General features: G+C 38.9%; 1 long non-coding RNA gene across 1 annotated transcript; it reads left to right on the forward strand.

Moving 5' to 3' along the window:
- The first annotated feature begins 2,611 nt into the window (after nucleotides 1-2,611).
- LOC149456193 (uncharacterized) lies at nucleotides 2,612-6,621 on the forward strand. Its single transcript, XR_016313948.1, has 2 exons — nucleotides 2,612-2,735; nucleotides 3,082-6,621. It is a non-coding gene; the product is annotated as an uncharacterized LOC149456193 (long non-coding RNA).
- The last annotated feature ends 5,366 nt before the right edge of the window (nucleotides 6,622-11,987 follow it).

Consider the following 11,987-nt stretch of genomic DNA (forward strand, 5'->3'; position numbering starts at 1 on the left):
ACTGTAAGTAGAGCGTTTCTGTGCATTTTCAGCCTCTATTATTATCTACTGTATACACACACATGCTTTGTTCACACCAGGCTTGACTTCTGCTGCATTGTTCTAGCACTGCAGATCTGATGGTTGTTGCATTGCAGATACAGATAGACATTGAGTGAGTGTAAATGGGATCCATTGATTTTTTTTTTATGCTCTGTAGTGAAAACTGCTAGTTTCTGCAATGCTATTTCTTGGGCATCCTAGCTGTACTCTTAATTGCATGTTATCTACATCAGTCCAAAGCAGGTGGTCCAGTCTATGCTTATTGCTCAGTGCTTCTGCCCAGATACTGTGTTATACATTTATCTGATCCATCAGAGACATCACTTTGTTAGGGAGAAATCTTTGCCCTCTTATCTGGAATCCCAGGGAGTCTCTTGGTTTAGTTTCGCTATTGAGAGAGCTGTCCCTTCACGCCATGCAAATGTGCAATGAATTCCAATGGCCCCCATGCTTCCTTTGTGTGGTGCTGAAGCTGTTAGGCTGCTTTGTGTAGGGGGGTGAGAAAATGGCGAGGGTTATTGTGTACAGGACATTTTCTTCCGGTACAAAGGTTTCTGCGAGTCTTGTTCTTTCACTGATTTTAGGGGGAGATAGAAAGTGGATGCGAAGGATGTCAGATAGAAAAGCATCAGGCAAAAAGAAGGAGAAATAAATGGCCTTTTATGACTTTATCATTCAACAATTATTTGGGTCAAGTTGTGCTAAAAAGCTCAGTAAAGTCTTTCAATAATCTATCTATCTATCTATCTATCTATCTATCTATCTATTTATCTATCTATCTATCTATCCATTGACTATCTATCTATCTATCTATCTATCTATTGACTATCTATCTATCTATCTATCTATCTATCTATCTATCTATCTATCTATCTTTCTATCTATCTATTGATATAATTCTACAGTAGCTTATTTTATTATAAACCTGTTTAAATATTTCTGTCGTAGCAATCATATGGGACAGATTGATATTTGTGCCACAAGTTTATGGTGTTGCACTTTGAAAACAATTAAAATGCCACTGTGACGATTAATATGAGCTAGAAAGTGTGTTGCTGTCCCCTGATTCTATGATTGTATTCCAATGAAGGCTTCTGCGGCAGTTCCGTGTTGCATCATACAAGCTTGTGTTGAAATTCCTACATACCTTTGTGAATAGACCTCGGACAGCGAAGTCACTAAATCACTGCAGTGATGATGACTAATTGAATTATCCAAACGTGCTGCAGGAAGAACTTGTTCCTGCATTGTCACCCTACAGCAAAAAGCCCCATTCCCTACACAGCACAGGAATGCCTCTAGAGCTGCTGTTATTGTAGTTGCTACTTGCTGAGCAGCCATCTTTAAAATAAGATCATGACAAGCAGAACAATTCATATTAAAATATATATTAGATTGCCAAGTACAAATGTCAACGTGTATCAGGTCATTTGCTCAAATGGTTCAAAACAGATAGAATAATAATTCTCTATCTGGTTAAAATTTCTAGCCAGAGTGAAATGTAATATTCCGTGCATGTGTGTGTGTGTGTCAGTTATGGTATAATTAGAACATCTCACTTTTAATGCTCCTATATTCTGCTTTCCTTATTTGTGACAGTTAGACAGATACAGGGGTAGACTGACAGACATACACCTCATGCTTGCAAAATGACTTTGGAAATTTGATCTTGTGAGATTGGTCCAAATAGGCCTCAAGGGGTATTGCTACAGGCATTGTATGGAGTGACAGCTAGTATGGATATACTAAACACTGACCTAAATTCTCCCAATGTGAACATCCCAGAGGAATTATGCAATAAGTGACTTTCTTTAAATAAGGTATGCCTACACATTCAGTATCATGGTGCACCTTTCCATAAAATTATCTTGCTGATCACTCTAAAGTCTATAAACAATCATTTACCATTTTGGTATGTTTTTACATTTTTTGTGTTCAGATGGTCGAAGAAGCTACTGTGAACAGCAGTTGGTCTGTTGGCTGTGTGCATTTTTTTATGCTGTTTGTTATATGGAATAGACCATGGCTTGTGATTTAACTGCTTTTGAGAGAATGAAATCATAGTGCTGTTTAATACAATTTTGTCCTGAATATTCCAATATAAAAAGTGTACGATAACCCTTTAAACAGGGAGGTTAAGCACTTCTTACAGAGTGATTAGGAAGCATTTTCCTTTATCCTTCCATTGGTTTTTAAGCTTTGCCAGATAAGTACTTTGGTATTTAAGCGTGCACAGCACTCACTGCAAGCACTTTTGGACCTTCGCAGTTAAAAGGGGGGTAGGTGATATTAAAATCCACAAGACACAGATCCGTAATCAATAAGTAGACATGGAAAAGCTGATAGAGGGTTTCGCCCTTGATTGGGCACTGCCATCAGATGGGGAATGTGTAGAGTCCAGATTGTGCTGGGCTTTATGTGGTTTCAAGGACACACAGAGATGATGAGGACTTTGGGAGCCAACATCTGCCTGGCTGATGACGTCAGCGGTCCCGTGTAATCCTCTTGTGCTGAAGGCAGTTGCCTTATTTGTTTGGCTGTAGAGCCATTAATCCCTAATTCTGGATCAGCAAGCGAGGGGAAAAGACCGCACCACTGCATCCGTCATTCCCCTAAACATGACCACAGATGCACCTTTTTTAAGACGAGAGCTGCAGGGATGGGCTGTTATGCTGCTATGTCTCCCTAAAATGGTATTGTATACATTTTAAGACTAAATTATGCCTATTTTTTCAGTTTTTTTAATGATGCTGCGTTGAGTTCATGAGTGTTACTAAAGTTGTTTATCTCATATTTATTTTATTATTATTTTAGATTGGCTCTGGCAGTCTGTGCTGTTAGCACCCCTTATTTTTCTGTTTCTATACATCGTGTATAAATCATATTGCTGATGCATCATGTTTTTTAACAGGAAAAAAAAGTTTAATTTGTGGCTATCTGGGCTTTGTTGCTCTCTAGCATGCTTTTCTAAAAAAAATGCTGCTTCCCTGCAGTGAAATATCTTGTATTAATGTCATTGCTTTGTCTCTGTTTCATAAGGTTTAACCCGGATCTGTCAGCTGAAGAGTCGGATCATGTTGGTCGCTTTTGCAATGCATATTCTACAGTACCATTCGTGGGTACCGCTTGGAAATTAAGCCCAAGGATCCACCCATTGCTACTGCTGAGAATGGATCTGCAGCTGACTCATAATATTATTTTTTTTGCTCCTGACGCCAAGTCACAGATCCACCAAAAGAGGTCATCTTTGGCCAATCTTAGGGCTTTCCTTGCTGCTCACAAATTGAATTCACAACGGTAAATGTATAGCAGCTTTCGTGCAGGCTTTTTTCACAATATCAATCAATATGGATATCAAATCAGTTTAAACATTTAAATGGCAGTAGAAGGCTTAGGTTCCTCAATTGCTTTTTTTTTTTCCGGCTAGAGTAATTGTAGCCAGACCATATGGGCTTCCCATACTCTCTTGGGAATGGGCAGGTGCGATTGAGTTAATTTTTTCTCATTACACAGAAAGATGACACGTCCCGACCTTTCCTATAAGATCATCGGGTCAATTCCAGACTGCTGTTGAAAGCCACCGTGTTACAGAGGAGAGTCGTCATAGATGAATGTATCTAATGTGCCAGATTCTGTTTAATGCATCACATGCATTTAAACTCAAGAAAAAAAAAGATATATCTAAAGGTGCAAGAGCCATAAAAAAAAGACACTCATGCACTATATGTTGGAGCTCAGCACTAAGGATTGCCTGCAACCTATTGAAAGGAGCATATATAACTGGACCTATAGTACTGCAGTGAGTCGCATTGCATAGAGGTGTAATGCCTGGCAGTAAAGAGGATGGTAAGGGAGGCTTGGCTGTCCTTCCAGTGATGCAGTACCTTTGGCTACTTTGTTCTGACCCAAGTCTCTGACTCTCCGTGTTCACAGCGGACCTTGATTTAATGTCATACAATTAAGGCACGCGGTGAATGCCAAGAGTGGAGCCTAAAGACCACAGCAAGACCTCCTCCGCACAAGAGAAGACCCTACAGCGCATTAGTCCTAATTGATTTGAGTGCACCAGACTTGGAAATGGAAATGCGACAGAAGCAATGCATTTATGTATAATTATAGGACAAATGTACGTGGAGACTTGCAATTACTCGCATTTAATATCCACTGTGCACAAGCCCATTGTTTACCATGCTAGTGTGTGTGTGTAGTTAGACATATATGTATTATATATATATATATATATATATATATATATATATATATATATTGATGTGCTGTGACATTATCTTTATTTTCACTGTTCACCTTTATTTGCTAGAATGTATGAAATGGCAGCAAGCAATGTAGACAAATAAATAATGTTTTGGTGCAGAGTGATGGACATGATATGAAAGAATGTAGTGTCATAATTTCTTGTTCATTGAGACAACGCTAGTGCTTCATTAATTGTACACAGTATGTGAAAATATGACAAGCCTAGTAATATGCAAAATAGGCCTGCCTGCCTGTATATAGACACCCCTTCCAGAGCACTCCTAACAATAGGCAAACGCTGCTGTGCGCTGTCCAGTGTGCTGAATTCAGCACTCTATCTATCATAAGGCCATCAGCAGTGCGCAGCCAGAAAGGATGAATTCACAGAAGCATGACTAATAGCTACCCCTAAACGACATACCATGGAACAACAGGATATAGGTTGGAATAAATATGGAACAGACTGCACCCAAGCTGTCTTGCAGATAATCAATGTCTTCAAGCACGTCATAGGGCTTCTGTGCCAAGTACACACAGTATTATAGACATCACTAAATGCGATTCAAAACGGTTTTCTTCAAAAATTCTCCTCGCATTGCGAAACAGGAGACACATTCTATGATAATTTAATAATTTTGTGTAAAGAAAGTGAAAGAATTTTATTTCCTGGCTAGTTTGTCTCAGATAGTACTGTAGCAATGCGGCATTTTGTAGAGGTGCTAGAAAAAAAGGGAAATGGTAGCTAGCATGGCAACTACGTAATATCATTTCTGAGCCTCAGTAAAAGAATCACTGAACTTGGCTGGGTATTTGAAGGGAGTGATTAACAAATCAATGTAAATCAGTCCCTCAACACTGTATAGGGAAGCTGTAATCCTGTCCTGCTTTATTCACAGCCGCAGCATTCCACTAATGGAGTACAAGCTACAATTCTAGAACATACTGTCAGTCTATGGTAAACCTAGCTGAGTATTGTAGTTCTACAATATCAAGTCAGTCAAATATTGTGCACAGGGTCATCCAAATGTATCTTAGTAATTTAAAAGTAATAATCAAACCTAGATTACATATAGATATTCATTCTCAGTATGTTAGAAGTAAATGGCTGTAACACTGGCCAACATTGGTTTTGGTGCTGTGTGCATAATTATACCTCCAGACATTCTGTTTTATGTTAGAAGACAAAGCTATTGTCAATCGCAATTAAACTGAAAAAAAAAACCTATAGATTGCAGACTGTATAGAGGAAAATCAGCGTCATTATACCAACAAGACCAGATTTTACTGTGGTAGTAAAATGACGCAGCACTTATTAAATATTAATGACATTATATAATGGCATTGATTATACTATAAATAGCATATAGCTGATAGTATATTTCTTACAGACACAATTAGAAGCAGTTATTAGCTTCACTATTCTGCAAGATGTATAAGATGTAGTGAGGGGTTCAAATTAAGAAAACATAGACTGTATTCCTATACCATTTAATAGCCTAATGTGCATTATCATTTATTTACTACGAGTAGAACAGGTAGTACAAATATGTAATTGCTTATGTATAATCTAATCCAGCACTCCTTTTTCACTGCAGTAAGAACACAAAATTGAAAAAAAAATACCCCAGCTAAGAGAGTAAGCAATATTTCTTGTAAGTACAGTTTCAGCAATAGGAATGTGTGTGCAGTAGCGCCCTCTACGGGGCAATGCCAACACAATCAGTAGCACAAGCTCTTGTGGGGGATTACAGTTGTGGCCATGGAGATATTAAAAATGCAAGCAGTCATGCAAATGATACAGAGGATAAAAGGCACTTCAGTACTGATTGAATGTAATGCATTAAGGTCTTACTGCAGTCATATGGTGAGCTAGAAAGGTCATCCAGAGCCAGTATATGCAGACACAAGCATGTAACATAGGAAGTACTACATGTAATGTATGGAGACCAACATCGCACCAGACTAAGACTATGGGACGCAATTCTAAATGTAGGAATTGACTACATCACCCGAGTTCTCCATATGTGTAACCTATTTTTTTGTATTGGGGTCCTTGGATTTTTGCTGATTTAATGAATTTGAATGAAAAGTGAATTTGCCAAAATCCATTAAAATCTAAGAAAGGCTATGGCTTACGTCAGAATTCCTCTGCGTTTTGCCTTTTAAGAAAGTCGTAGACAATTTATTGAAGGCTTTGTTACCATGGTGTGCATGCTCCTACTTGTCTATTCACATTTCTTCTTTACTGAACTTCTCTAGATAAATATGAGCAATTTTCACAGCAAACTGGATTTTAATAAATGAAGAATTCACCAATTTTCTTAAGTGTGCCTCTTTTTAGCTGTTTTTGTTGCAGAACAATGTAATTCTTGTGTTTGGCATTCTGGAAAATTCTGTCAGTGTTTTGTGGAGTCTGCCTTTTACTGCTTTGACAATATGTGTAGAAATATAGACACAGGCCTGGATTTGCCACTAGGCCACATAGGCTGTGGCCTAGGGTGCCATGTTCAATGGGATGGCACTAAGCCAACTTGTATGTGCCTTTTGTTAGATGCAACGCTTAGGGGGGCAAAGTGAGTAATTATCCAAAACCACAACATTCTAAAAGGTCTTCAGGAGCTTCCCCCTTGCCCTCATCCTCCCTTGTACTTAAAGAGATGCACCATTATAGCCATCTGGAGCTTCAGCTCTGGGAGAAGAGCAGCCGCAGCACCAGACTCCACCCACCTCTCCCTCTGCGGGAGGAGGACAGAGACTACACAACAGGGGAGATCTTCTCTGCTTCATCTGTAAGTGTGAATAGTGCGGTGCTGTGTGTGTATAATACGCATTGTGTGCATGTTTGTATGTGTGTGTGTGTGTATGTTGTTTGTATGTATATATGTTTGTGTGTGCGTGTAGTACATAATAAGTGTGTGTTTGTGTGTATAGTGTATATTGTTTGTATGTATGTTTGTGCGTGCATATACTACATAATTAGTGTATGTTTGTGTGTATAGTGTATATTGTTTGTATGTATATATGTTTGTGTGTGCGTATAGTACATAATAAGTGTATGTGTGTATAGTGTATATTGTTTGTCTGTATGTATGTTTGTGTGTGCGTATAGTACATAATAAGTGTATGTTTATGTGTGTAGTGTATATTGTTTGTATGTATGTTTGTGTGTGCGTGCAGTGCACTATAAGCTAATGGTTTTGTGTATAGTTTGTACCATGCGTGTATGTTTGCATGTTTGTTTGTATGTATGTGTAGTGCATATTGTGTGTTTAGTTTGTACAGTGTGTGTATGTTTGTGTCTAGTTCAAACTGTGCGTTTATGTTTGTGTATAGTGCAGACTGTGTGTATGTACAATAAGTGTATGTACAGATAACGACTGTGTTTGTGTGTATAGGGCAGATTATGCATATGTTGTTGTGCACATAGCACAGGTGGTAAGTATGTTGGAATGTGTAGTGCATACTGTATGTATGTTAATGTGTGTATAGTTCAGTTTTTGTTCATGTTTGTTTCTATAGTGCACATTGTGTGTATGTTGCACGTTGTGTGTATATTTGTGTGCAGAGTACAGATTTTGTTAGTGTATATTTTGTGTATGTTTGTGTGAAAAGTGCAAGAGGCTGTGTATGTATAGTGCAGATTGTATGTATGTTGTTATGCACATAGCATAGATTATAAGTATGTTGCTGTGTATAGTGCATACTGTATGTATTGTGTGTATAGTGCATTTTTTGCATGTTTTGTGTGTATAGTATGCACATTGTATGCATGTTATTATTGTTATACAGGATTTATATAGCGGCAACAGTTTGCTCAGCGCTTTACAATAAGGCTCCATGAACACTGGGTGTTTTAACTAGTAACGTTAGCTGTGTAAAATCACATTAAAAATGCAAGTTTTTCAGAGTTGTTTAGCGTTTTTGCATTAGCGTTCAGCTGCGTTTTGAACCTTTGCATTTTTTGCAGTTTTTTTACCAAAAAATTTTTTTTTGCTCAAAAAAAGTCCAAAAACGCTAGTTTGCCATGATTTACTGTGTTTTAAAGCATTTTGCCACGTTTTTCAGCATTAGAGCGTTTTTACAGCTAAAAACTCCTCTAGAAACTCACTAGTTCTTGGGTTTTTTTCCAGCCAAAAAACGTCCCAGCCATAAAACGTTGACCACAGTCTATGTGTGCATGGACCAGGGGCGGACTGACAACTCATTGGGCCCTCGGGCAATAGGGGATCATGGGGCCCCTGTGTCCTTGCCCAAACTCAAAAAAGCCTATGAAAAAGGTACCAGGGGCATCTCATGGGGCCCCCTACTGATCCCAGGCCCTCGGGCAGTGCCCCAGTTTCCAAATGGTCAGTCCGCCCCTGGCATGGACACATAGGATAGCATGCTGGGGATTTACTAGCTGTAAAAAAAAATGTCAAAAGCCAAAAACAGCACCTGTAAAAACATCCAGTGTGCATGAGGACTACAAATTTGTGTTGTATATTGCACGTTATGTGCTTGTTTGTGTGCAAAGTGCAGATTTTGTTTCTTTTTTTTTTACAGACAAATCCACTTGTCTTTTAGGCCCCTTGCACACGGGCGTCATAATTTACTGATGTTACTTAGGAACTTGTGACACCAGTATGCAAGGGGCAAAAAACTAGGGGGAATGGGTATAGATGAGTATAGACGAGTAACATTCTTCTTCAATGCCAGTATAGTAGCCTCTTGCAGATGGGCATCACAAGTTCTTTAATAAACATCAGTAAATTTTGATGCTCTTGTCCAAGGGGCCTAAAAGAAGTAAATACGCAAGTAAATTACTGCACTCAAATGAAACAATTTCTATTTTTGTTTTAGGTCTGGTTCACACCACATGCGGCCCAGTGCGTTTTTTCTGCATCAAAAAGCATGGCTAGTAGGTTATATGGTTTCCAATGGCATAGTTCACACCAGTGTATTCCAGTTCCCCAAAAAACGTAGAACATGCTGCATTTTTTTCTGCACTGAACTATACTGGTAAGACGCATCAAAAACACACCTATACGCACCAGAATGCACATGTCCTTATTTAAGGTGAAGAAAAAAAGAGGGGAAAAATGCACCGGAAAGCATCAAAAACGCGCCAAAAGCACGCATGTAGAAACGCATCCAAACTGTGTTTCTGTGGTGTAAAACAGCCCTTATTGCTCTGTACTCAACACTGTATAAGGCTACGTTTACACCCATACAGTTTGCGTTTGATCTATTTCTGCAGTGCTTTTTGAGGTGCGTTTTGCGTTTTTGCACATGCGTTTTTGATGCTTTTTTTGACACGTTTTTTATGCATTTTGTGTTTTTGTGGGTTATTTTTCAATTTGCTGTGCAGAATAAAACACAAAACGCATCAAAAATGCATCAAAAACGCACTACATGCTTTTCTGCAGTGTCTCCATTGATGTTTATAGAACCAAAAACGGAACCTTTTGGTTTTAAAAAAGTTCCTGACCCTTTCCAAAAAACGCACCGGGTGAAAACGTGGAGATGTGAACCTGTCCCATAGGAAATCATGTTAAATGGACTGCTGTGCATTTCTGCAAAATGCAGCGGAAAACGCTTAGATGTGAACCCAGGCTTACTGATCTTTACTGTGTGCAATGTCCCATAGACAACAATGCATTTCATTTCATATCAGTTAAAAACATTTTTTACTCCCATGTGCAACAGGCCTTAGGCCTCAATTGCTCAGTACCATTTATCACTTTAGCTGAAAAAACATTTATTAAATGGGTTAGAAATCCTGTGCCTGTTGTCATTGTTCCTCCCTGAGAAACCTAATATTATGGTCATTGGTGAAGCGCCCCCTACATTGGTGGTTATTGTAGTACCTCCTTCACCAGTGGTCAGGGGAGAATATGGTAGCTCAGGGGAGACTACACATTCTCCATTGACCCCAGTGTAAGGAGGTACTTCATTTTTGACTACCACAGTTACATGATATTCACATTAAAGCAGTATTAAACCCAAAAGCAAACATTTATTATATTGGAGCTTACCAATTCTTAGATGTGATGACTGCATTAGTTTTCTTTTTTAGGCTTTCTTTTCTTTATATTCCCCTGGTGATCTGGCCTGTAAATTAAGAGTGTTGAGACAAAACATTAGTTTCCTTTTTAGGCTTTTTTTCTTCTATTTTCATTTGGTAATTCAGGCACCAAGTTTCTTGTTTTTCACAGCACAAACTCTCCAGCAGAATGTATCAGCTTACATGAGTGGGACATACCATTTACCACTGGCAGTGGTGTATAAAATGATCAGATTTTTTTATTCATATAATAGTGTTATCCAAAAAGGAAAAAAAATCTTTTTGCTGCAACTGATTATAAAGTGTGAGTTGGAGTTTGGCTGAAATATGTTAGTGGTTCTAAATCCGCGAATGCATGTACAACTCCCCTCCCATAGACTGACAATGCTGCTGTCTGCTGTGCCTCCCCTATGCTCATTCCTCCAAACTGGTGTCTCACTAATACTGAAGGTGTGTTACTTGTCAGATCACACGGTGAAAACTGAGGGGAAAAAAGGCCAAATAAAAGCTGATGCAGCCACTAAATCTAATGATTAGCAAGATGCAATATTGGTTTTGGGTTTAATACCGCTTTAATTACTAATGTAGTCGGTACTAATAACTACTAACGGAAAGCGGCTTTCATTAAAGGCACCTATATATATACTTTATATGCCCTGCTGCTTTTAACATACTCTAAGCCACTGCACTACATGTGCTGTGCTGTATGTGCTCTGCTGTATGTTACTTGTGTGTTTTGCTGTATGTGCCATTCTGTGAGTTACATGTTTTCTGTGCTGTATGTGTTCTGCTGATTGTTACATGTTTGCTGTGCTGTATGTGCTTTGCTGTATGTTACTTGTGTGTTGTGCTGTATATGCCATTCTGTGAGTTACATATGTGCTGTATGTGCCATGTTGTGTGTTACATATATGCTATGCTGTATGTGCCATGCTGTGTTTTACATGTATGTTCTGTTGTATGTGCCATGATGTGTGTTATATGTGTGTTGTGCTATATCTTCCCTGCTGTGTATTACATGTGTTCTATGCTGTATGTGCCCTGCTGTGTATTATATGTGTGCTATGCTGTATGTGCCCTGCTGTGTATTACATGTGTGCTGTTCTGTATGTGCCCTGCTGTGCATTACATGTGTGCTGTTCTGTTTGTGCCATGCTGTGTGTTACATGTGTGCTGTTCTGTATGTGCCATGCTGTTTGTTATATTTATGTTTTGCTGTACGTTACATGTGTATGTGCTGTATATGCCCTGCTGTGTGTTTCATGTTTTCTGTGCTGTATGTGTTCTGCTGATTGTTACATGTTTGCTGTGCTGTATGTGATTTGCTGTTTGCCACATGTTTGCTGTGCTGTTTGTGCTCTGTTGTGTGTTACCTGTGTTCTGTATGTGCCATGCTGTTTGCTTCCTTTTTTGCTATGCTGTATGTGCCCTGCTGTGTGTAACATGTATGCTGTGCTGTATGTACTCTGCTGTGTGTTACATGTGTGCTGTGCAGTATGTGCCTTGCTGTGTGTTACATGTATGCTGTGCTGTTTGTACCCTGCTGTATGTTATATGTGTCCTGTGCTGTATGTGCCCTGCTGTGTGTTACTCGTTTGCTGTACTGTTTTTGCTCTGTTATGTGTTACACATATGCTGTATGTGCCAT

Source organism: Staurois parvus, unplaced genomic scaffold (genome assembly GCF_062004578.1).
Source record: "Staurois parvus isolate SC_StPar_1 unplaced genomic scaffold, SC_StPar_1.0 ptg000371l, whole genome shotgun sequence".
Classification (NCBI taxonomy): domain Eukaryota; kingdom Metazoa; phylum Chordata; class Amphibia; order Anura; family Ranidae; genus Staurois; species Staurois parvus.